Source organism: Balaenoptera ricei, chromosome 9, assembly GCF_028023285.1.
Source record: "Balaenoptera ricei isolate mBalRic1 chromosome 9, mBalRic1.hap2, whole genome shotgun sequence".
NCBI lineage: Eukaryota > Metazoa > Chordata > Mammalia > Artiodactyla > Balaenopteridae > Balaenoptera > Balaenoptera ricei.
The window spans coordinates 47,579,273-47,603,922 of record NC_082647.1 but is presented as its reverse complement, the minus strand read 5'-3'; the positions used below and the strand labels follow the sequence as shown (position 1 = coordinate 47,603,922).

The following is a 24,650-nucleotide window of genomic DNA, read 5'->3' as shown; positions in this document are numbered from 1 at the left end:
GCTGGGAAAACTGGACAGCTACATGTAAAAGAATGAAATTAGAACACTCCCTAACACCATACACAAAAATAAACTCACAATGGATTAAAGACCTAAGTGTAAGTCCAGACACTATAAAACTCTTAGAGGAAAACATAGGAAGAACACTCTTTGACGTAAATCACAGCAAGATCTTTGTTGACCCACCTCCTAGAGTAATGGAAATAAAAGCAAAAATAAACAAATGGGACCTAATGAAACTTAAAAGCTTTTGCACAGCAAAGGAAACTATAAACAAGACGAAAAGACAGCCGTCAGAGTGGTAGAAAATATTTGCAAATGAATCAACGGACAAAGGATTAATTTCCAAAATATATAAAGAGCTCATACAGCTCAATATTAAAAAAACAAACAACCCAATCAAAAAATGGGCAGAAGACCTAAGTAGACATTTCTCCAAAGAAGACATACAGGTGGCCAAGAAGCACATGAAAAGCTGCTCAACATCACTAATTATTAGAGAAATGCAAATCAAAACTGCAGTGATGTATCACCTCACACCAGTCAGAATGGCCATCATCAAAAAGTCTACAAACAATAAATGCTGGAGAGGGTGTGGGGAAAAGGGAACCCTGTTGCACTGTTGGTGGGAATGTAAATTGATACAGCCAGTATGGAGGTTCCTTAAAAAACTAAAAATAGAATTACCACATGACCCAGCAATCCCACTACTGGGAGAAAACCATAATTCAAAAAGACACATGCACCCTAATGTTCATTGCAGCACTATTTACAATAGCCAGGTCACGGAAGCAACCTAAATGCCCATCGACAGATGAATGGATAAAGAAGATGTGGTACATGTATACAATGGAATATTACTCAGCCATAGAAAGGAGCAAAATTGGGTCATTTGCAGAGACGTGGATGGACCTAGAGACTGTCATACAGAGTCAGATAAGTCAGAAAGAGAAAAACAAATATCATGTATTAACGCATATATGTGGAATCTAGGAAAATGGTACAGATGAACCAGTTTGCAAGGCAGAAATAAAGACACAGATGTGGAGAACAAACATATGGACACCAAGGGGGGAAAGCGGGGCAGGGCAGTGGTGGTGGGATGAATTGGAAGACTGGGATTGATATATATATATATATATACACATTAATATATATAAAATAGATAACTAATAAAAAGACCTAAAAATGAAATAAAATAAAATAAAATAAATAAATAATAATTTTCTTTTAGTTGTTGTTTCCAGTGAATGCAGATTAATTTAAAATATGGTACAGTAATACAGGTAAAGTTCTTTACATTTCTGTGGCCCTAATAGTAAAACAAAGTGTTTTCAATTTTATGAATTTCATGGAATTCCCCTCTTGGTATTCGGATAATGACTCTGAGGCATGGCAGAAATCACTGCCCCCTTTTTGCAGATGAAAGAATTAAGATTTTGAAAATCTAACAAGCTATTGAAATAGTGAACATCACACAGCTAGTTGATAATGGCTTGAATCCACATCTTTTGTCTCCAAGATCAAGGTTTTTTATACTATTTTATGTTATGTACTTAGAAGAATTAAAGGTTTTGAAAACTTTGTGAAATATTGTTCAGCAAATCCCTTCTCAGTTTCTCAAAGAATGAGTCTAAAAAGGTACTTCAGAAAATACCTTGCTACATTTCCAACTCCCTCACTTTCCTAAATCTTGAAATCATTTCTCTACTGGGTCTTTTCTCTTAACCTACAATATGATAGAGTCTCTACTCTCCCTTGATTGTTTATTCTCTTCTAGATTTAATCCTCTGTCCCCTCTTCTTGGTCGAAGTTTCTGAAAAAATAATGCACACTCAAAGTATGGTCAATACTCCCTCAGCAACTTCTTATACTTCAACCCACTAAGATCAGGCTTCTGCGTGTTCTACTGCACTGAACTTGCAATTGCTAGGGTAACCGATGACCTCCCATTGTCACATTTCTCGTCCCTTGAATGGGACCTCCGTGCAGCATGATGCTGTCGGCCACGTCTTCTCTCTCCTTGGTTTCTGTACCCCCTTCTCTCCAGGTTCTTTCCTCTCTCTTTTTCCCTTCTCTCCCTCTTCCTTCATGAGTTGGATCCTCTTTCTCTGCCTGTTCAGTAAAATCCTGTGTTCTCCATGGGCCTCGACCTTCCTCTATTCTTACTCTGGAAGCAAGAAAGGTAGACTGCAATCTTTGGGTGTTTACAGCACATTTTGGAAGAACAGTAGAATTTTGGGAGGCAGCACGATGGGATTAAACGGCATCCACAGGTAGTAAACTATTCCCTTGGGCACTCTTTGGCACAGTGTTGCTGTTTAAATAGAACTGCCTGCTCTCTTTTTTGTGCTGTGCTCATGAAGTCGTTTCTCAGCCATCCCAGGAACCTGCAGGAATCAGCCCCAGTCTGATGTTAAGCGATAGAATGCCATGCCTCTTAACTCTTACTCTCAGCAAGGTGAAGCCTCCTCCCTAGGCAGAAACTTGCACGGAAGACTCGTGGCTAAATTCTACCTGACAGGTAGGCCCACCCTCAGCCAGCTATGGGCTTGTGATGTATGGGGTGATGCAGCAGTCTTTGCAGAGGGTGTGAACCACTGCCCAAGACCCTCACACCCCTCTAGGTTGTACCTATTTTTTTAAATTAATTAATTTATTTATTTATTTTTGGCTGTGTTGGGTCTTCGTTGCTGCACGCGGGGCTTTCTCTAGTTGCGGCGCGCAGAGGCTACTCTTTGTTGCGGTGCACGGGCTTCTCATTGTGGTGGCTTCTCTTGTTGTAGAGCACGGGCTCTAGGCGCACAGGCTTCAGTAGTTGTGGCTTGCAGGCTCTAGAGCGCAGGCTCAGTAGTTGCAGCGCAGGAGCTTAGTTGCTCCGCGGCATGTGGGATCTTCCCGGACCAGGGCTTGAACCCGTGTCCCCTGCATTGGCAAGAGGATTCTTAACCACTGTGCCACCAGGGAAGTCCGGTTGTAACTTTTATTATTATTATTATTACCATCATCATCATCATCATTATTGTGGTAAAGTATACATAGCATAAAATTTACTCTTTTAACCATGTTAAAGTATACCATTCAATGGCATTAAGTACATTAAGTACATACACAATGTTGTGCAATCATTACAGCTATTTGGTTCCAGAACATTTTTACCCCCTAGTTGGAAACCCTGGTCACATTAAGCAACTACGTTCCATTTCCCCCACCCCTAGCCCCTGGAAACCACTAATCTGCTTTCTGTCTCCATGGATTTGCCTATTCTGGATAGTTCATACAAATGGAATTAAACAATTTGCAGCCTTTTGTGTCTGCTTCTTTCACTTAGCCTAATGTTTTCAAGGCTCATCCATGTTGTAGTATGTATCAGTATTTCATTCCTTTTTATTGTCAAATAATATTCCATTATATGGATATATCACATTTTGTTTACCCATTCATCTGTTGATGGACATTTGGGTTGTTTACACCTTTTGGCTATTGTGAATAGTGCTGCTATGAACTTTCAGGTCCAAGTTTTATTCGAACTCCCGTGTTCCATTTTTTTCAGTATATGCCTAGGATTGGAATTTCTTGGTCTTACGGTAATTCTATGTTTAACTTTTTGAAGAAACATCAAACTGTTTTCTGCAGCACCATTTTACATTCCCACCATCAATGTATGAGGGTTCCAACTTCTCCACATCTTGTTGTTTTCCTTTTTTAAAAATTATGGCATCCTAGTGGGTGTGAAGTAGTTTTTCATTGTGACTCCAAGGTTTTATCTTTAAATGCTAATGATTCTTAAAACTATATTCCTAAGTATTTACCTAAAAGAAATAAAAACATTTATCTACAAAAAGACTTATACACAAATATTCAAAGCAGCTTTAATTGTAACAGCCTAAAACTGGAATCAACCCAAATGTCCACCAACAGGTGAATGGATAAACAAATACTGGCATTGTGAAATACAGTGAAATACTAACCAGCGATAAACAGGAATAAATTACACAAAACACATAGATGAAGCTCAAATACACTATGCTGAGCAAAAAAGCCAGACACAAGAAGAGTATATCATGTATATTCAATATACAAAGCTCTAGAAAAGACAAAACTAATCAATAATTGTTCTGTGGTCGCCTGGGACTGGGAGTAGGGACTGGTTGCAAAGGGGCACAAGGGACCTTTTTGGGTCTTTGAAATATTTGATAAGGGTAGAGGTTACATCAGAGAACATATTTGTTGGCATTTAAAATGAGTACATTTTTTTATATATAAATTACTTTTCAATCAGGTTGATATTAAAAGTTAAAAAATACATAGACTTTCAAATACTTAGCTCAAGACTCCAAGCCTCATTTGTTCATTTCTTTCATAATTCAACAAACGTGTGTTGAGGGCCTACTATGCAGCAGTCTCTGTTCTGTGAGATAAGGATACAATAGAGACAGAGATAGTTCCTGAAGTCACGGATACCATGGTCTAGTCTGGGGGACAGACATTAATCAAATCATCAAACCAATAATGGCATCATTACAACTGTAATAAATGCTGCAATAGAAAGTTACACGGGATTATGAGCTCTTATAGTGGAAGGTGACATTGTCGAATTCCAGGTAAGTGATGGCTGAGTTAAGTTGAGATCTGAACAATGAGGAGTTCATTTTGGGGATGTTCTCTTCAAAGAGGGAAAAGCATGTGCAAAGGGCGAGTGACAATAAAGAATATTACCTGTTCAAGGATCTGAAAGCAGGCCAACACGACTGGAGTAAAGAGATCAAGGGAGAGGGAAAAGGCTGAGCAAGTCATGCTGTAGACTGTGAGTGCCTTCAGACAAAGCTCAGGACCTTGGTTATTATCATTAGAGCAAAGCAAAAAAAATGAAATTACAGATAATGGGAGTTAAGATCAGCTTTGAGTTTCAAGACCATCTCTGGCCACACTGTGAATACTGGTTTGGAAGAGAGAAGCAGCACGTTGCAGAATGACCAGCTAAGAGGCAACTGTGGAAGTGCTGGAGAGAGGTGACAGGCTCTAGTGGCAGGTGGCATTGGTGCGGAAGGGTAGAACCAGATGGGGCCAAGAGGCAAAATCCACCGAGGGGAGGTGCCATGAGGGAAAGGGAGCTGAGGGTTTGTTGGGTGGTTGGGTTGGATGGATGGAAAGATGGGCAACACCAAGAATGGGTCAGGTTTAGTAGGAAGACCATGAGTTCAATTTCAGACATGTGGAGTTTGAGGCTCCTGGGCCACCAACCTCTTTCAGATTTTCTCTTCCCTGAAATGGCTTCCCTTCCCCAGTTTCTGATGGGAAACTCCAGTTCATCCACGAAAGCCCAGCTCAGGCATTACTGTCTCCCTTCTCCCCTCCATCAGGCAGTGTTCACCATTTCTTCTCCTGTATTATCCCTCTCTCCAGGGAACTGTAATACTCTATTTACAAGCCGTGTCCTCTGCTAAGCTGTCAGCTCCCTGGAGGCAGGGCTGTGAATCCGTTTTAGCGCCCCTAGACCGAGTACATTATCACCATCTAATAGCTGCTCTACAAATTCTTGAGGAATGGATGTGGATACATGTATAAAACATTTAAGATTTCTACAGTGCTGTTCTCCTGAAGAGCTTAATAAGTCAAGGCAGATATAAATATAAGTTTAGAAGGAGAAAGTGTGAAAGGTGAGCTATTGCAGGCATTTGGTGAGCAGGAGGAGAAGAGATGTTTGCCCTTTACCTGGCCACGGTATCAGCTAGAAATACATCTGGCCACAGGAATAGAAAACTCAGTCTCGGTGGCTTAAACTAGCAAGGGCTAGTTTTCTCACATAAAAAGTTCAGAGGTGGGCTGTTGCTGGATTTCATCTGAAGGCCCAGAAGTACCATACACACTTGCTCTATTTTCCACTCTGCCATCCTGATTATATTGGCTTTTTGGTCTCATGTTCATTGTCTCTTGGTTGTAATCTGGTTGCAGCATCACTAGCCATCTCATTTGTGTTCAAGGCACAAAGAACATGAAAAATGGAAAGTCAGAGCCAGCAAAGGAGGTCTCAGGAGCCCGCCCGCCAACTCCCTCTTTCAACTCATTGGCCAGAACCCGGTCAATGACTTCCTTAGCTGCAAGAAAGACTGGGAAATCAGGAATGGGACTGTCATGGTAGTATTGGACCAATCATAATCCTCAGTTCTGTTTATAGCGAGGAAAGGGAAAAGGGTTTGGCTATTAGGAAGGTGACTTACAGTACCTGTGACTAAACAAATACAGGCATATCTTGTTTTATTGCACTTCGATATTGTTTTTTTTTTTTTTACAAATTGAAGCTTTGTGGCAACCTTGCTTTATCAGATGATGGTCAGTGATATTTTTTACAATAAAGTTTTTTTTAAAAGTAAGGTGTGTACATTTTTTAGATATAATGCTATTGCACACTTAATAGAGTACAGTATAGTGTAAACATATGTACTGGAAACCAAAAAATTCATGTGACTCACTTTAGTGCAATATTTGCTTTATTGCAGTGTTCTGGAACTGAACCCACAATATCGCCAAGGTATGCCTGTATCATCCACCTGGAATAGCTAGTGCTGTCCTGTAGTTATGTACATCCTGGTGGAGCCAGGGGGAATGGATCCTTCTCTAATGTCCATAAAAACAAGGCACCAGGGCTTCCCTGGTGGCGCAGTGGTTGAGAATCTGCCTGCCAATGCAGGGGACACGGGTTCGAGCCCTGGTCGGGGAAGATCCCACGTGCCGCGGAGCAGCTGAGCCCGTGAGCCACAATTACTGAGCCTGCGCGCCTGGAGCCTGTGCTCCACAACAAGAGAGGCCGCGATAGTGAGAGGCCCACGCACTGCGATGAAGAGTGGCCCCTGCTTGCCACAACTAGAGAAAGCCCTCGCGCAGAAACGAAGACCCAACACAGCCATAGATAAATAAATAAACAAATACTTAAAAAAAAAAGAAGTCCCATTTCACATTTTAAAAAAACAAAAAAAACAAAAAAAAAACCAAGGCACCAATGGCACAGTTACTTCACATGGATATGAGACATTGGGCACCTGAAGCTTTCAGCACAAATGTCTCCACTTTCCAAATATTTTCCTCACTCACCATTTCTCCATCCTTTCCAACCAGTAGCCTTTTTGCACAAATTATTTGATCCACGCCAGCTCATACCTATCTCTTAAGATAACAGCCTTTCCATTCGACTAACTCCTGCTTGGGCCATTCAGCAGAAGACCTGGTGGGAACTCTGGGCTCATTCAAATGTCTTCTCTGCTATTTTATCTTTCCTTCCTTTTGTATTAGAATGCTAGTAGTTTTGTATTTAATGAGAATACACATTAGGGATCCCAAGAAGGAAACTGTCTGGTAATGTTTCAGATGTTTTTCTTTTAGTGATCATCTGTGCAAAACGGTTTATGAATTTTAGGTTGAGCACAGTTTTTCAGATTTCATGCCCATGCCCATTTATTTTGGTTCTAAAGGAGGAAAGGCATGAGTTGCACAGGACAAACAGGTGGGAAGCAAGTACCTCATTGGCTTCCACTGACTACACCTTCTTCACCTAAGTCAAACAGAAGCCCATGTTCTTGACAACACAGAAGGGAACAGCATCAGGAGTGAATTATTTATCCTTGCTGTAAATATAAGCCTACACATTGTCAGCCTGTAAACACTAGTAATTAAGAAACCAGCTAAGGTCTGCTTGGGCAACGTACCTTGACAGCAGCTGCTACAGAACCTGAAGCTGGAGACAGTTTGCTATCCATGTGTGAGATCCCCCTCCCTACCAGCATTAACTGCTCTCTCACCTGTGTTCCCATGCACCTCATCCAAGCGCTGAGTAAAGGTCTCTCCCCCACTGCAGACTTGTAGCTCCTTTTGCGTAGAGACACTGCCTCCTTCCACAGCACATCTTAAGGGTCCTGCAGAGTGCCTGGCTCACAGATGCTCAGGTAAATTGCAGGGAACGGTCCACGAGTATCCTCTTAGCTCCTCCACTAGCGGGAATGCGCAGCACGTGGGAGATTCAAAATCCTCACCAAATCCTCACCAACCAATCATGCTCCTAGTGGAATACATCCAGCCTCAGACACAATCTTTCTGCATCTTTCCAGGGGTCTGAACGTGAAGTGTGGCCATACCAAGTTCTTTCGGCTCCTCAGACCCTTCAGTTTTCAGACAGTCGGCTCCCTCTCCCCTTCGGCTCCACCTGGGACAATCTACCTCCCCAGGTCACTCCAACCGGATAATTCATGCACATCCTTCAGTTCTTTTAGCCACCAGCTCCTCCAGTAAGCCTTCCCTGACCTCCCCAAGTCTGGTTCCGGGCCCCCTCTATGACCGCTCCCTCTTGGCTCTGCAGTGTAGTTGTCCATTAGTTGTTTCCTTTTCTACACCGTGAACTCCGCAAGGGCACGAGACGATCTCGTTCTTTTGTCCCCACCGCTTCTGACGCCGCCTGGAGCACAGGAGGCGTTCAAAATATTTTGGAATAAATTGATGAAGGAGTGGAGTGTCCCCAGCCTGGCGGGTGCTGGGCCGGGTGTCGCTCGCATCACAGCCCCTCCTACCTGGGGAACTCCAGCCTTGGGCCCCAAGCTTAGACTCTCTCCTCAGCTTAGACCTGGGACTCCGTCAGGCAGAGGCGCGCCCGGCGGCTAGGACCCGCCTCCCGGGTTCCAGAGCGACCCCGCCCGCCCGGGCCGCGTCCTTGCGCGCGGGCCGGCTGCGGCTCCCAGGCAGGAGCCGGAGGAGCAGGTGGGGGCGACGGCCCCGCCTCCGCGTCCCGGCAGCCCCAGAGCTGGCGGCCGGGGAGTGAGCGGCGCTCACCGAGCGCAGCACCCAGCGCAGCTTGGCCCCAGCGGCGCCGCCTGGAGCACGGACCCTGCGGGACAGAGCCCGGAGCCTAGAGGCGGCGGCGGCGGGGACGTCGGCCAGAGACGAATCCTGTCCTGTCCTCAGCACGGCCAGCGGCAGGTAGCGGCTCCGCGCGCGTGCCCGGGTCGGTGCCTGAGGGAGGAGGGACGAGCCGCAGCTGCGGGCGCTCGGGCCGTCCCGGAGCGGAGTGAAACGCCGGCGGGGGCAGCGTGCTGCGTGCGCGCATGCGGGTGTCCGGGGGCCCCCAGCCCGGGGCGATGCGCTGCGCTGCCCGGGAGCTTGCCGCCCGCTGCCCGCCGCGCGGCGTCTCCAGGGCCCGGCCGTAACGGGACCGCGGAGGGAACGAGGTCACCGCGGGGTTGCCTGGTGACTTCCCCCGACCCGACTCTCCGTTGAGCGGCCCCTGGCGACAAGGCCGCCCGGGCCTGATCTTCGCCAAGCTCTCCCTTCCTCCCTTCCCCACTTCACCCCCAGAACAAAAGGCTGGGGTCTCGCTGGGGAGTGGGCTGTCGCGGGATGAGCGGGAGCGAAGTAAAGAGCAGCTAGGAAATTGCAGAACTGAAGGTGGCTTGGGGGATACAGAAGCCCTCGGTGAGGAAGCCAATCTCGGAGATGTAAAGTGACTTACGCAAGGTCACACAGCTCGTGGTGACTGACCTGGGGCCAGAGCGCAGGTCTCGGGACTCCCTTCCCGGTGCTCATCTCCAGGCCCCTGAGGTCAGTAGTCTGTGCTCCAGCGATTTAGATCTGGCCATGCATGGGTTTTAAAGTCTCCTTTGGAGGAATAAGGGAGAAGGTGGCAGAGCCTGTTCCCCGCTTCCCTCAGTACACACCGGAGGCGGAGGTGCAGCGGGGATGCGGGAGCAGGGCTGGGGGAGAGGGAACTCCGAATCTCCGGGTGGGGGCTGGAGGACAGGGAGCCCAGCCCTGTGCCCGTGGGCAGGCGGGCACTGGCTCGCAGGAACAGCGCCTTCTGAGCGTGGCTTAACAGCCGCGTGGGTGTGCCTGCGACGGGAGCGGGGGCGGCGTGGGGCCCCAGTGCGCGCTGCTCCCTGGAAAGAAGTTCTTTCCCGGGAGAGGCCGGGAGAGCTCTTCTGGCGCGCTGGGACGAGCCGACAACAGCCCCGACGCTCGCGCTGTTTCGTGACGGGCTCAGTTTGGAAGGAAAGTTACTCTGCAGCAGGAAGGTGGGCTATCACTTCGCCTCTCCAAGCCTGGGGGTGTCCTTGACTGCAGAATGAGGGCTTTGTTCTGCATAACCTGTGTGATTCAGAAAGTTCGTGCCTCTCTCCTCCTTTACAGAATCTTTATCTCTTTAGAGGGAAGAGAAGTACATTTCTTCTGGTCAGCAGTAGTAGTTATCGCAGGGACTCCAGCCTCCCCTGAAAAACAAATTTTTTTTTTTTTTAATTTTAGGCAAAGCTATTAATGGGGACGAAGCTTAGAAAAGGGGTTGGGTTGCCTTTGGGCCTGGTAATGACTTGGATAGAAAAGGAGGTTTCACAGGTGCCGGAAATGCTCCCTACCTCGACCTAAGTAGTGGTAACACAGGTGTACGCGTATAGATACTTGTGAGGTTATTCCCTTGAGATTTGTGCACTTATGCTTTCCCTCAATAAAAAAGTAAATAAAAATTTAATGCTAAAAATCCACTCATTGTAGTAGCACACAGATTAGTGCAGTTTTCCAGCCAATGAATTTTAGAGATACATTTAAAAACCACAGAAACCAAATCAGAAAAATAAATAAATAAATAAGAACAGGGAGCAAAGAAAGTTTAGCAATAACGGGAAATGAAATACACACTGCAGAGGGCCTTACCAAATACCTTTACACGAATCACCTCACATGATTCACAGTTCTTTAAGGGCAGTATTGTTATTGTGCCTTTTTTTACAGACAAGAAAATAAAAGGTCACAGAGGTTAAATGCCTTACTCAGGGGAGCAGGGTTAAGAACCTGGGTACACAGATTTCAAATTCTATACATGCAACCATAAACAAGCAATTTTCGGCCACCTGAATCAGGGCAGAGCCATCAGGGTGACAGAGACTTGAAGGCTGGCTTCCTGCTGTGCCCCCTTTTGGTTCCTTTCCAGGAGCCTCTGTTGTTTTCATATAGTTGTGAGTGTGAGATTGTGTCACAGACTGAAGGTAGCCAGCAGCGGAAGGGATGGAGGAAGTGTGTGTGTGTCTCTAAGAACATACAGTTTTAGGAACAGGAGAAAGCCAGCTGGCCCAGCCTGGAAACCCTGTTTTTAGGAGATTTATTGTTCAGAAATCATACAGTACAGGTTGTGATTTTGCAGTCACTTAAATACACACACAAAATAAATAATGTAACCTAGAAAAGATCTGAGAAACCAAAATGTAATTTACTCTAGAGGAGAACATGTAGGATTTTCACTAGGGAAAAACAGTCAACTTTCCTACATTCTAGAATTTATAAATATATGTTTATCAATGCTTATGTTTAAAAAAACCTACAAAAATAACTCAGCAGAAGGACAGAAATTCGTTTTCCAGCAAACGTGTTGTAAATATACTTACATTTGGTGCAGAAATATTTGAAACTTTAGGGTACAGGAATATTTTATCTAGAGATAAATCTTGAGAAATGTGTCCTAAAGTGTGTTCTTCTGGTGATTTTATACTTCTGCCTAAAATTCAGAAGCCGGAGGAGTAGAATGGTGTTTGTTTTACCAGCTAATATCACATTGCAGAGTTGAATGTTTGTCTTGTTCTTGGAATTAGAAAGTTTTGGTTTGAAGAAGCTGGATTAAGTGGGGCAGGTAAAGAGGTAGTTGGATGAATCTGCTCAGCTGAGTGCCATCAAGCGTGATTATGCATCACGAAGTTATCTTTAGGCGAGTTTTGCCATGTCACAGTTAGTGTTCTTGCCATCTGGCTGCTGGAATATTTAGAAAGGAGTCATAATGTTTGACTGACTCTACTGAGAGCATGACAAAACAGACTTCGAGAGGGAACTATTAAATATGAGTTAGGGTTGGTGATAAAATGATTAATTACTTCTTATTTAGCCACCGCACAAAACCGAAGAGATGGACGGTTCCCAGCTGATGCGGAGCAGGTGCAGCACATAAGTTTTCTCACTGACTTCAGCCAGTAGTGCACTTGAAACTTCCCCTTTGCCGTTCTAGTTGGGTATTTCCTTAGGCCTGCCCAAGCAGGAACCCAACCCGTTTTGCAGCAGGGGAATCGTGTGGTGAACTGCCGTGCTGAAGTGCCAAAGAGACAGAGTGAAGCAGAGCAAATGTGGCAAAAATGCCAGGTGGGCATTATGTGGGCCAGGCTCTGTGAAAGATTTTCAAGTGCATCTTGAAGGAATGTTCACCCTCTGTGGGCGATGTATTCCAGTGAGACACTGAATTTGAGATGGTGGCATCCAGAAAGGAAGTGCCAGGCCTGTCTATGGACTGTAAGCCTGTCAGCTCCTGGGAGTATCAAAGAGGAGGCAGTAGGGAGCTTGTGAGGACTTGGGTCCATGTGTGTGCAGGTGTGTGTCAGAGCAAGGTGCCCAGGCTGCCATCCACTGTGCCTTAAGAGCCAAAGGCTACCTCATACTGAATACTTGTTGTGCCTGGCTAGGCTAAGAGCTTTCTACATATGAAATCAACCCAACAGCCCTAAAAGGGAGCTGATTTTTCTTACTCCCATTATCAGATGGACAGAGAGGCCAAGGGCTAAACTGTTCTCAGAATGATCATGCCACACCCTGCCCTGGTCTGCTATCAGCCAACTCATAAGCCCAAGGTGCCCTTTACCTGTCTGACTCTGCCTTATTGCACCTGAGCTCCTGGAGGACAGGTACTATATCTGTTTCATCTCTCTTCCCAGCAGCTGCATCATGGGTGGCATGCGATGAGTAGTGAATGAATGAGTGAGTGAATGAATGAATACCTTCATATTTAAAGGTCAAAAGTCAGTTTGGATTAACTGTCCTTTTGACTTTTACTATCTCATTCCCCTCTGTTAATGTGGGTCATCAGGTATGATTGTATGGACAAGATGTATAATAGATATCTCCTTTAAAGCTGAAGGACGCTAAGCTCAGCCTGTAAGATCAGAAGGCCTCTGCTTCTTTTAGAAATTAAATATTTCTTCTTTTGTAAAACGGTTGTAATTTGAAACACCTGGGTTGGAATCTTTCATTCATCATTTATTTGTTGTATGACCTTGGACCAATTACTTCACCTTTCTGTGCCTCAGTTTTCTCATCTGTAAAGTGGGCATAGTAATAATACTACTTATCTCATATTTAGGGTAAATAACTTAAAATAAGTCCAGTGCCTAGGACAGTGCTTGGTTCATAGTAATGTTCAATAAATTAGCTATTTTTTTATTATTATTATCATCTGATGCTTTTAAAAATTGTTTGCCTTAAGTGTTTCTGGTTCCATAAAGCATTTGAGGAGTAAACAACATAAAATTAATAATGAAACTGGGGTACAGAGAACACACAGATAAGGAAGCAAGATAAAATCAAAGGTAATTTAGTGAACAAGACTATGTTATAAGGTGCAGGTAATTTCTAAAGATGAGTTTACTATGAGGTTTGGTGTAGTTTCAGGAGATGGGATTAAAAATTTGTCAGAGCTTCCCAGTAACCAAAACAAAGAGGACAACACAAATAGTTACCCAATCCACAGTGACCATGAGATAAAATGAGATCAGTTACACAGCTTTTCCTGGTCCTGAAACTTGGGATAGCTTTCTCCTGGCGGTTCTTCAAAGCAGTCACTGTTGCCATAGAGATCTAAGTCTTCAACATGGTCCCTGCCATGAAGACAATGGAAGTTTTGTGGTAAAAGTTAATAATAAGTGTTTCTTAGAACGTTATTGACTGCCGTTCCAGAGACATACTCTCAGAGCACAGCCCAATAAAAGCTCTTCTGTGAAGGGCCAGAACACTGTGGTTTGGGGATGTGCTATTTCCTTAGCTATGCTTACTGAGTGCCTGGGAGAGTAGAAAGATTCTTCCAAAGATTATAATTCTTGTGAGAGTCAGGTGAACAATCCCATCTTTAAGAACATTTGTTCTGGCTGAAGCTATATAAATGAGCCAGATCAGTTTACTTTATCCAGAAAAAGTCCAAAGGGTGTCATCATGCACATAAACTCATTAATAGATGTGTTCATGAATTTTCTTAATACTGGTAGTCCCATAATCTCCCTTTAGCTGCAGATTTTATCACACTGTTTGGAAAAAGAATAAAATATCCAGTGCTCTGTACTACCTTTTAAGCCCCTTAATACTTTCAGTACTTCTTGGTATTAAGAATAAATGATATTTGATTTTTAAACTTTTTTTTAGTACTTGAAATAATGGTCATGTCTTTTTAGTCTCATTACATATACATTAGCCCAAATATGATTTGTATCAGTTAGGATTGCATTCAGCTGCCAAAACAAACAAAACAAAAACAATGCACACATCAGAATCTGGCTTAAACAGATACAAGAGTGTCTTGTGGAGCTAGACTCCCAAGAAAGGCAGTCCAGGGGTGATGCAGGAGCTCAAACAGTACTATCACAGAATCAGCCTTTCCCTGCTTCACCATCTTCACCATGTAGGACATCATCCTAAATCTAGTTGCCTCATGGTCACAAGATGGCTGCTGTATCTCTAGGCTTACATCTTTAGGCAGGAAGAAAGGAAATGTGTAAATAGCTAAAGAGCGAGGGCCCTTCTATTAGGGAGGTTTTGCCTTTTTAGATAGAAAGTGACGCCCTCCCCAACTACTTCTGACGACATCTCATTGGCCAGGATGGTGTCACAATGTTGCTCTAAAATGTAAAGAGTCTGAGAAGTCAAATATTTTTAGCTGGGTAAACTGCAGCTACCACCCCTCTCTCTAATTAGGGATTTTGCTCTAAGGAAGAAGAGGAAATGGTTATTGAGTAGGCAGCTAGAAGTATCAGCCACCTGACATAACTTCCATTATTAGCTATGTCCCTGACTTAATTAGAAATTACAGAAGTGACTCAGTAATTTAAAATGTTATACTTTTCTAGTTTTTCATACAATTAGCATTAGAGGATGAAACACACCCAATTGCCTTATGTAGATTCCTAAACCGCTGTCACCAGCCCTGCTTCTTTTCTAAATTTCAGATCTAAATTTCCGTTTGCCAATAGGACCTCATATGCTTCAAATTAAACTCACTTCTCCCCGCCCATTCACCACCCCCCAACACCCACACATTTTCTCCTGCCTTCCTTAATTAATATTAGATTGTCTTGGCAAGGAGCCTTGGGGTTGTCCTGGGCTCTTTCTTCTCCCCACATCCCAGACATCCAAACTGTTATCGTCCTTGGCTCTGTCCCATTGCCGTTACTCTAATTCAAATAAATATCCATCCTCGCTCATGTGGATCCCCAAATTGGTCTACATATTTGCTGCTTCTTCATTGCCCTATAATTCATTTTCCACACATGCCCCCAGGGTGCTGTATTTAAAACACCAGTGTCTAACATCTCTCCTTTCTTTAGAAGCTTACAAACTAAAGCTCAACCTGGTTCTGTGAGCGCCATGCTTGCTGGGACTGGTTGCCACACACCCCAGACATTCCCACGTGGCAAAGCTTTGCTCACCCCCTCCCCACTCCCTTCAATCATAGAAGACCTGTCTCAGAGGTCTCTTATGCTTTTCATGGTCCATAAGCCATGGGAACAGTTAATTACCTTTTCATTTATGTTTCCAGAACACTTTATATTTCTATTAATATGTTTTGCCCTGGATTCTATTTTGCCTGATATTAATCATGCTGCACCAGTTTTTAAAAAAAAAATAACAGCCTTATTGGGGTATAATTCACATACCATAAAATTCACTCTTTTAAAGTATGCAATTCAGTGATTATTAGAATATTCACAGAGTCACACAACTATAACCATCATCTTAATTCCAGAACATTTTCATCACCCCAAAAAGAAACCCATTAGCAGTCACTTCCTATCCCCCCTCTCCTCAGCCCTGACAACCACTAATCTACTTTTTATTTCTATGGATTTACCTATTCTGGAATTTTATATGTGTGGAATCATGCAGTATGTGACCTTTTGTGACTGGCTTCTTTCACTTAACATAATCTCTTTTGGGTTTATGCATGCTATAGCATCTATCAGTACTTCATTCCTTTAATTAATTAATTAATTTATTTATTTATGGCTGGGTTGGGTCTTCGTTGCTGCGCTCGGGCTTTCTCTAGTTGCATCGAGCGGGGGCTACTCTTCGTTGTGGTGCGCAGGCTTCTTATTGCGGTGGCTTCTCTTGTTGCAGAGCACAGGCTCTAGGTGTGCAGGCTTCAGTAGTTGTGGCACGTGGGCTCAGTAGTTGTGGCATATGGGCTCTAGAGCACAGGCTCAGTAGTTGTGGCACACGGGCTTAGTTGCTCCGCGGCATGTGGGATCTTCCCGGACCAGGGCTCAAACCAATTTCCCCTGCATTGGCAGGTGGATTCTTAACCACTGTGCCACCAGGGAAGTCCCCTTCATTCCTTTTTATTGCTGAATAATATTACATTGCATGGCCCATACTACATTTTGTTTATCCACTCATAAGTTGATTGACGTTTGGGTTGTTTCTACATTTTGGCTATAATGAGCAATGCTACTATAAACATTCATGTATAAGTTTTTGTGTGGGCAAATGTTTTCATTTCTCTTGGATAGATACCTTGGAGTGGAATTATTGAGTCTTATGATAATTCTGTTTAACATTTTGAGGAACTTACAAACTCTTCCAAAGTGGCTGCACCATTTTACATTCCCACCAGCAAAGTATGAGGGTTCTACACCAGTTTTTAGTGTCTACTTGGGTATTGTTTTCATTGTTTTATTTTCAAAGGTTTAAACATCATTTTGTTTTAGCTGCATTTCTCATAAAGGAGATATAGTTAATTTTTAAAACAATTTGAATATCTCTGTCCTTTAGTAAGAGAAGCTAATTATCTGTTTAACAATAGTTATTGTGGTTACTGATATAGTGGAACTTATTTTGTGCTTTTTATATACCATATGCTTTATTGTTGCCTCTTTTATTCTTCTTTTTTTCTGCCTTTTCCTAGCAAAGTGCCTGGCACATAGTAACTTTCAATATGTAAGTATTATAAGCTATCATTTGTGGACAGGCGCCATGTATCTATAGATTTATTTATTCATCAAGTATTTATTGATTACCTGCTATTCATGTTTATAGTTTACTCAGTGGCTAGCATAGTGCCTAACATGTAGAAGGAGCTCAGTGAGTATTTTCTGCATTGCATAGACTGTGCAAAGGCTGAGATGCTTTTCAGAAGCTGGGTAGAGTAATAGAGAGTGCGTAGGCTTAGGGGCAGCTCACTTGGGTTGGATGCGGCTGTGTCACGTCCCAGCTATTTGATCTTGGACTGTTACTTTACATCTTTGAGCCTTTGTTTCCTCGTCTGTGAAATGGGGAAAATAATATCTTTCGTGCAGAGTTGTTTGGGGGAATGAAAGATAATTATGTAAATAACAATCAGAATTGCTAGCACAGGGAATCCACTTAGTACATGTGAACTACTGTTTTTGTTAATGAATTGTTTAACAAAGAGCTCTCCCAACCACATACATCAGTATGAAATCATCAACCATGTCTGCCCAGGGAATAAACTTATAGTAAAAAATGACGCTGGCTCCTTTGCTATGTGTCTGACATAAATAATTACTGGAGACATTTTTTCTCCTCATATGGTAGAACCAAGAAAAAGGACCAAAGATGTAATTGTACTTCCTCTTAATGACACAGAAATAGATTTTAAGTCTCCAGTATTCCTTAAAGCTGTCATTTATTCTAATACTCTTCTAAACTTTTGAATGAAACGTTTTTTTGGCCAATCATCTTGCTCTCCAGTATTTCAGAGGAAGAATGAAGTAGCTTCAGAAATAGGTAAGATAACTGCCTAAAACAAGACAAGCAAGCAACATTTTCCTCTACATTTTAACAGCTTTTGCATGACTTTTTTTCTGGTTTTCACCTCTATGTGTATGTCCGAAGGTTTTAGAAATTCACCTGCAGACTTTTAGAAGGAAGGCTAAAGCCGATCTGGGTTCATGCCTGGTGTTGGGCATTCCTGGTGGTCATGGATGGTCAGTGAGTTTTAAGTGATAGTGGTTGACCTGTAGTCATTTTGACATTATCTATATAAATTAGGTATGCCTAAGAATGATGGCTCAGGATACCTGTCCGTAAGATCTAGGGGTGCATTATTCTGTGGCTGGAGAAAGAAAGCCACCATTGTCATTTCAGACCTGTGCACCCCCTTATGGTGCTCTCTTGTTTTCTCCCATTTAACGAATGACTAGGATCGGTTACAAATGGAACCAACTCACAAATGATTCATGCCTAATGGGCAATCATGTTTTAAAGCTGTTCCTCATTGTGTAGTAACCATGTATTAACAGAAGAATTAAATCTTAGGGGTTATGGATTGGTTTGAGGAGAATTATTTTACTCTACTCTTGGTTGTTTTCCAAGCCCACTTGGTCAATCACCTTTGACACTTGTGGCTGGCTGTAGGGGTGGTTTTAGCTGTCATGGAAGTCTGCCTGCAAGGCCAGCCCAGCGAAACCCATGGTCAGGTCTCAGTACTGTTCTTTGTGGATCCAGCTCACTTAGACCAAATTGTCAATGCAAATTTATATTTTTCTTTATTCATTTATTCATTTGTATTTACCTTTTAGATGTAGAGGGGTCTCCTAACTCAGATGATGCAAAGCATTTAAAAAAATACTTCTCCACAATTGTCCCAAGTAAAGAAAGCAATCCAGAACTTTAAGTTAGTTTTTAAGTTAGTTTTTCAAATGGGTAGTAATGCCCAAGATACATACTTCAAAAAGTGTAAAAAGGATATACAGTATAAAGTAAGTCTTTCTCACACCCCAGTCTCAGACCACCTGGTTGTTATACATTCTTCTAGAGATATTTCATACATATATATGCATAAGCAGGTATGGGTATACCTATTTTTACATATACCTGTATTTATAGGTATACACATATAATACAAATAAAAGCATATTCATTCTATATACATTTTCTGCTGCCTGCTTTTTTCACTTAATATAACCTGGAGATCATTCCATATTGGTACATATAGGGCTGCCATATTCCTTTAATGGCTACCTAGTATGCCATTTTAAGGTACAAACTGTAATTTAATAACCAGCTCCCAGTCAGTGGGTTTATAGGTTATTTCCAGCCTTTTGCTATTAAAAACAATGCTGCAGTGAATGTCACTGTATACATTATTTCTCGTAAGTGATACACTTACGAGATAAGATAAATTCCTAGAATTAGAAAGTAAACTTAAAAAATTTGGTAATTTGCTCATTGCCCTTTATAGAAAGTTGTACTAATTTATATTTCCACCAGTAATTATGAGCGTCTGATGCCTTGCACCCTCTCTGATACATATTTGCCAAACCTCTGATCTTTGTCAACCTAAGTGAAAAATGGTATCTTGGTGTGGTTCTGACCTGTATTGTCTCATTATCGATAAGGTTCAGCACCTTCAAATGTGTTTAAATGCCATTTGTATTTCTTTATCTGTGATATGTTTGGCCCATTGTCCATTTTTCTGTTGGGTCATTGCTTTCTTTTCCTGTTAAACAAAGAATTGCTTTATTAATACAAACTATTAATACATACACACAAACTATAAAGTGCTAAGAAATCTAAATATCTAGGTCATAGCAAACAGGTAATCATTTCACAATGTATACATATATCAAATCATTATGTTGTATACCTAAAACTAATACAATGTTGTATGTCAATTATATCTCAATTTTAAAAGATTTTAAAAATAAAGATTTGTTTTTTACCACCTTTTGTCTGCAAGCTAAGGAACTTAATATACATATATTATCTCCTGCTTTATCTTCCCTTTTACCTGACAACTTTTGTTAGTTATATCTTTCTATTTTGCCATGATTAATAGTAGTTATAGTCATTTCTGTTACCATAATGTCATAGGCTCTTCAGCCTTGGTTCTATGGTTAATTCAATACTCACTGTCTTTCTTTTTGCCCTAATTTCTCTCTTTAACTCTTAATTGGCTGAAGTTTTTCCTATGGTAGTATCTTCAATACAAATTCAGGAAACATAATTCTTACATGTTTAAAAACATCTGTCATACTTGCTTTTTGACCACAGTGACAGTTTGGCTGGGTATAAACTTTTGGATCATACATTATTTCTCTGGGATACTGTGGCATGTCTAATATGTCTCCAAAACTATATCATTTTTTCTTCGGATATCATGTGCCTTTTAATCTATGGAATTAAACCTTATTTTTGAAAAATTTTCTTAAATTATATATTTGTGATTATATATTTGAATATTTATTCTCTTCCATTCATTTGTGTCTTTTATTAATTGAAACCATTTATCTTTTTTTGTCTGTCTTCCACATCTATCATTTTCTCTCTAACACTTTTAAATTCTTGGTCCATTTCTGTTTCATTTTATTTATTTTTCTCAATTCTCCATGGTCCTCAGTGTGTTTTCAACAATACCTGTTTTCTTTGGGCTGTTTGTAGTGTGCTCTTCATTTTTTTAAATGGAAGTATAGTTGATTTACAATGTTGTGTTAGTTTCAGGTATTCAGCAAAGTGATTCAGTATATTCAGTGATATATATATGCATATATATTCATATATGCATATTCATAATATGCATATATATTCTTTTCAAATTCTTTTCCATTATAGGTTATTAAAAGATATTGAATATAGCTCTCTGTGCTATACAGTAGGACCTTGTTTGGTCTTCATTTTTCTCTTTCACTTCTCCCACATTATATTTCATCTCCTATTGCCTTGCTACATCTTCTCCTTATATTTTTCCTTTGTGTCCTTAATTTAAATGGATAACTTTCATAAAATTTTTTCAGTTAATAATTTTATGCCTTGTCACTGTTTTCATCTGCTTCACAGCAGTATATTTTCTGATAAGTGTTTTTCATCTATCATCTGTCCTTTGTCCTGTTCCTTTTCCCACTTTTTTTTTTTCTAGTTTTCTTGTATAGATCTTGTGCTGGTTCTCTTCACTGTTTCCTTTTATTTAGTATTCATCTTGGAATGATTTGAATTCTTCTTAGACCAACTATTTGCAGGAGATTTGTTTAAGGAAAAGATCAGGGCAGGTTCTAGACCAGGGAGAGTTCTCTTTGGGTCAGAGAAGTGCTCCTTATGACAGAGAGAGAGAGAGAATAGAGAGGGAGAGAGGGAGAGAGGGAGAGTGGGAGAGGGAGAAAGTGAGAGGCTTTAGGCTGCTCATGATTTACTCTCTCCCTCACCCTTCCTCACTTCTAGCCGTGTACCCACTGGAATGGCTTGTCTTTGCCTCCTTCCCTGCTCCCTGGTGTGTCTAAGGTCCAGGGTCGCTCCTGTGCTGTCCTACACACCCTTTTCCATTACTCTAAACAAGTGTTGGTGGGGCTTCCTCACTGAGGAACCAGAGCTTCTTATTTTGGAGAATGACTCTGTGTGGACCTTGTCTGAGGTCTGCAGCCACAGGCCTACTCTCTACAACACCTTACCTAGACCCTGTATTTGATCGTCCTGGGCAGCAGGCAGCCCTGTCTCATTTATTGAAATTCAGGGTTACAGAAATCTAGTTTTTACTCTCTGCAATTGAGTTTATATTTCTGAGATTCCCTTTCCTTCCTATTTTGAAATGGTTTCCAAGAAAAGGAAGGAACAGAGATATTTTCACTCCACCATCTGAAAACCAGAAGACCTCCTTGAACTCAACTTGATTTTGAAAAGTGTTTTCTAATTTAAAAGACTAAAGCCTCATCTCTGCTGTCCCTTAGGACAAGCGTTTCCATTTCCAGGAAGCCACCATATCCTTAATTTTAAAAATTACATTTGAAAGAACTTTGCTTTTTGGAGAGGATCATAAACTATTTTTGATTTGTTTAATACTTATCTCAAAGCAATACTCATTTGGTCCTCACACTTATGCAAATCAGGAAAGAAGGAACATGCTTTACTTTTTTATAGATGGAGAAATAGATGACCATTAAAACCAGAACTAGAGACCAGTTCTCTCAACTGTCAAACTATTCCTCTTTGATGACAGCATTTCTAACATGCCAGGTGAAGCTTTTCTAGTGAGCACTGGAAGCTCCACATCCAGAATACATTTTATTCCCACACTGATAATAAGGCCTACAGTTGGACAGGAATTTCTCCTGCACTTTTCCTCCCTTCCTATTTTAGTTGGTAATATTTTTCTTTAAATATCATTAAGATAATTATTTAATCTGTAGACACACAATTTACATAATGTGCTGCTGCCGAGGTGTGTCTCCATCTTTTGCTTGAGTAGTTGGCATGACCCCTGATATATATGTTTTCTATTTCTTCCCCATAGCAACAGCCAAGCAACAGTATTTGACACTACCTTTGGCCTTGGCAATACCAAGATACCTAAGACACAGTTCCTATCTTTGAACCTTCGAGGAGCCCGTGGTCCAATGAAGGGAGACACACAGACATGTGAAAGGAAATTGCCAGAGTCCCTAGTGCCGTAATAAAATTGCGAACAAAGTACTGTAGGAGCAGTTAGCTCTGGCGAAGGGAGAAGAAAATCTGTGCAGAGGAGTTGGCACCTGAGTGTGTTTCAAAGGATTGGTAGAAATTTTCCAGGTGGTGAAGGCCATCACATGCAGCCTGCGTAGCATGGACAAAGGCACAGAAATATAAAGAAAAGGTATGTAAGAAAACGTCACAAGTGTGGTGTGGACAGAGGATAGGATGCAGAGAATAGGGTGGAGGATGAAATGGAGAACTTGACTCTGTGACGAAGAGCCTTTAGGAAAGGAGTATATGGGAACTGGGGAGTGAAGTCCTGTAGTCTGAGAGGTAAGACCTCCAGTCAGTGTATCAGGCTTGGCTGTCAGTGAACTGTGCTTGCTGCCACGGGCGGAATGTGCCTGGTGACAGAGATGAGGATGCCTCCTTGCCACAGGTTGTTTGAGATTCTAGCGAACTTCAAACTGGACAGGGAACTGGAGGCACCAGAACTTGGGCCAGCCATCCTGATCTGGCCCAGGCTGGCGCAGTATCCCTACTGTGAAAATACTGAAACTAAAATCTAAAGTCTCAGAAGTGAAACTAGAAAAGAAAGAATTTGTCTTGTAGACTTGTTCCCTGTGCCCCCTCCAGTCTGAACATTATTTCCTCAGTGATTCTCAGAACAGCATTTTTAGGAGTATTCACAATCCTAAGTGCAAAATGACCACCTTAGCCTTAGAAAGGAAAAAATGCCCTCCTTAGAAAATCCAACATCATAAAATAAATTAAAGAGGTGGTAATTTATTTTATAAAATGACTTATTATTTTATAACATTGATTATGGGTTTCCATTGAATAATAAACTCCTTTTGTATGCTTAAAGCATACCTCGATTTTTCCAAAATTAGACATGCCATTTTTCAGAAGCATAGCTGTTATGTAAAATGAGGCTTACTTATAAATGTGTGATTAGGATCATGTATTTTTTTTAATATTTATTTTTTTAAAGATTTTTTTGATGTAGACCATTTTTAAAGTCTTTATTAGATTTGTTACAATATTGCTTCTGTTTTATGCTTTGGTTTTTTGGCCGTGAGGCATGTGGTATCTTAGCTCCCTGACCAGGGATGGAACCCACACCCACTACATTGGAAGGCGAAGTCTTAACCGCTGGACCGCCAGGGAGGTTCCCCATCATGTCTTTTTTTTTTTTTTTATCATATCTTTTTAATAAGCCTCATTCTTCTTTTAGCTAACTCAAAGGCAGAAAAAAAAAAAGACAGGAAATCAATATTTTCTCCTTTAACTCTTGGGAACCACACACACAACGATTTTTATGGCATTTAGCCATAATTTATTTTATTTTTATTTATTTTGGGCTGCGTTGGGTCTTAGTTGCAGCATGCAGGATCTTTGTTGTGGCATGAGGGATCTTTCGTTGCATTGCACGGGCTTCTCTTTAGTTGTGGTGCGCAGGCTCCAGGGCACGTGCGCTCTCTAGTTGAGGTGCGTGATCTCAGTAGTTGTGGTGCGCTGGCTTAGTTCCCCCACGGCATGTGGGATCTTAGTTCCCTGACCAGGGATCGAACCCGCGTCCCCTGCATTGTAAGGTGCATTCTTTATACCACTGGACAACCAGGGAAGTCCATAATTAAAATGCTTGAGTCAATGATAAATATTATCAATATCACTGTATCTTTTTACCTAATACTGTTCAAATATTATAATGAATTCAATTATCTGGGACAAATTTGCATTTCAATAAGAGTCTTATAAAAGGAAACCAACTTCTGAGCTCGTTGTAGGTGTGACTTAGTAGCTTCCATATTAGATTGCGGTTAAAGTGTATCTTGGTTTTAGAACACACATGGACAATCTTCATAAATCCTTTAAGCATTTCAGCAGATAATTAACTATCATATCTGGTCAGGCCTGAGCAGATTCAGCTTCAGGAGCTGCTCTCGAGGCTGGTGTATCTCAGGTGTGGGAAGCCCTTCATATCACCTGTGGGAGAGGTGAATGGGCACTCAGCTCAGTTTCTGTTTCCCTTGTGTGTCAATTCCAGTCCTAAGTACAGTGTGCCATTTTCATGGACCCAGACTGCTGAAATTAAACGGATCTACAGAAAAAAGAACCTTCTCAGTAGAGGACACAACTTCCGACTGGATGGGGCAGGGCATTTCATCATCCTGGTTGTTCTAGAACAGGGCTTTTCA

At 41.8% G+C, this 24,650-nt stretch overlaps 1 protein-coding gene and 1 long non-coding RNA gene across 4 annotated transcripts in view; one reads left to right on the top strand and one right to left on the bottom strand.

The window, feature by feature from the left end:
• LOC132371911 (uncharacterized) overlaps positions 1–9,105 on the bottom strand; it is a 179,184-nt gene extending 170,079 nt beyond the window's left edge. For both annotated transcript variants that reach the window (XR_009505008.1, XR_009505007.1), the window contains exon 1: positions 7,797–9,105. This is a non-coding gene — a long non-coding RNA (uncharacterized LOC132371911). The remainder of the gene's footprint in view (positions 1–7,796) is intronic.
• WIPF3 (WAS/WASL interacting protein family member 3) overlaps positions 8,600–24,650 on the top strand; it is a 90,795-nt gene continuing 74,744 nt past the window's right edge. Inside the window, exon 1 of one of the 2 annotated variants that reach the window (XM_059933674.1) lies at positions 8,600–8,964. The gene's annotated coding sequence lies outside the window, so the exon portion shown is untranslated. Of the gene's footprint in view, positions 8,965–9,953; positions 10,053–24,650 lie in introns of those variants that run through there. The other variant, XM_059933675.1, reaches the window with a different exon arrangement.